General features: G+C 34.3%; 1 non-coding gene across 1 annotated transcript; it reads left to right on the top strand.

The window, feature by feature from the left end:
* Window positions 1–631: 631 nt before the first annotated feature.
* On the top strand, window positions 632–795 carry LOC116545032. The gene has a single exon (XR_004266159.1). It is a non-coding gene; the product is annotated as a U1 spliceosomal RNA (small nuclear RNA).
* The last annotated feature ends 925 nt before the right edge of the window (window positions 796–1720 follow it).

The following is a 1720-nucleotide window of genomic DNA, read 5'->3' as shown; positions in this document are numbered from 1 at the left end:
GGGAAAATATAGCACATATACACCACAAAATACTATGCAGCCATAAAAAAAGATGAGTTCATGTCCTTTGTAGGGACATGGATGAACCTGGAAACCATCATTCTCAGCAAACTGACACAAGAACAGAAAATCAAGCACCACATGTTCTCACTCATAGGCGGGTGTTGAACAATGAGAACATAACATGTGGACAGAGGGAGGGGAGCATCCCACACTGGGGTCTGTTGAGGGGAAGTAGGGGAGGGACAATGGGGGGTGGAGAGTTGGGGAGAGATAGCATGGGGAGAAATGCCAGATATAGGTGATGAGGAGGAAGGCAGCAAATCACACTGCCATATGTGTACCTATGCAACAATTTTGCATGTTCTTCACATGTACCAAAAAACCTAAAATGCAATAAAAAGAGTACAATGAAATAAAAATAGCTATCCAGACTTATCAAGAGGAAAAGAAAAACAAATTTTAAAATACTAGGAATGACATAGAAAATATTACAGATTCTATGAATATTAAAAAGGATAATAAAGGAATATTGTGAAAAACTTTGCCAATAAATCCAACAATTTAGGTGAAGTGGAAAAATTCCTTGAAAGATGCAAACTGCCAAAGTTCAATCAAGAAAAAATAGAGAACACTTACCTGGCAGGGGAGATACCATGATCACGAAGGTGGTTTTCCCAGGGTGAGGCCTATCCATTGCACTCTGGATGTGCTGACCCCTGCGATTTCCCCAAATGTGACAAACTCGACTGCATAATTTGTGGTAGTTGGGGACTGTGTTTGCACTTTGCCCTGGTTATTCATTCTTTTAAATTAAAAAAAAGAAAAAATAGAGAACATAAATAAGTATACCTATTGACTAAACTGAATTTATAGTTTAAAATTCTCCTAAAAGAAAACTTCAGACTCAGGTAATTATACCATATACCAAACATATAATACCTATTCTACATAAACCTTTCCAGAGAATCGAAAAGAAGAAAATACTTTCCAACTCATTTCATAAGACCAGCCTTATTCTGTCCCCCAAAATATGAAAAGGACATTACAAGGAAAGAAAATTATAGAAAAATATACCAGATGAACTTGGCAGAGGGTAAAAGTTCTAAACAAAATGTTAGCAATTTGAATCCAATAATATACAAAAAAGCATAATATATTATGACCAATCATAGCATACTCCAGAAATGTAAGGTTGGTTTAACATTTGAAAATCATGATTATCTCAACAGACACGAAAAACACCTGATAGTATTTTAAATAATTCACAATAAAAATTTCCAGCAAAGTAGAAATAGAAGGAAACATCTTCAAACTGATAAAAGGCTTCTACCAGAAACCCACAGCTAATATTATTTTTTATGGTTAAATATAGAATGATTATTCCTCCTGAACCCCTATGCCACCTAAGGTTAAGAAAAAGACAAGAATGTCCACTCCCACCACTTCCATTCAACACTTCGTTGAAGGGTCACAATAAGGCAAGAAAAAGAAATTAAAGGCATGTAGATGAGAAAGAAAGAAATAAAGCTATTTTTATTCACAGATGATATTATCATCTATGTAGAAAATCTGATTGAATCTACAAAAAAGCTGCTAAAACTAATGAGTGAATCAAGCAAGATTGCATGATACGAGATCAATATATAAAAATCAATTATATTCCATATATGAGCAATAAACAATGAGAAATTGAAATAAAAATACCTTTTACAATAGC

Source organism: Sapajus apella, unplaced genomic scaffold (assembly GCF_009761245.1).
Source record: "Sapajus apella isolate SASKATOON/1434 unplaced genomic scaffold, GSC_monkey_1.0 scaffold4, whole genome shotgun sequence".
In the NCBI taxonomy this organism is placed as follows: Eukaryota; Metazoa; Chordata; class Mammalia; order Primates; family Cebidae; genus Sapajus; species Sapajus apella.
This window is presented reverse-complemented; position numbering and strand designations above follow the sequence as displayed.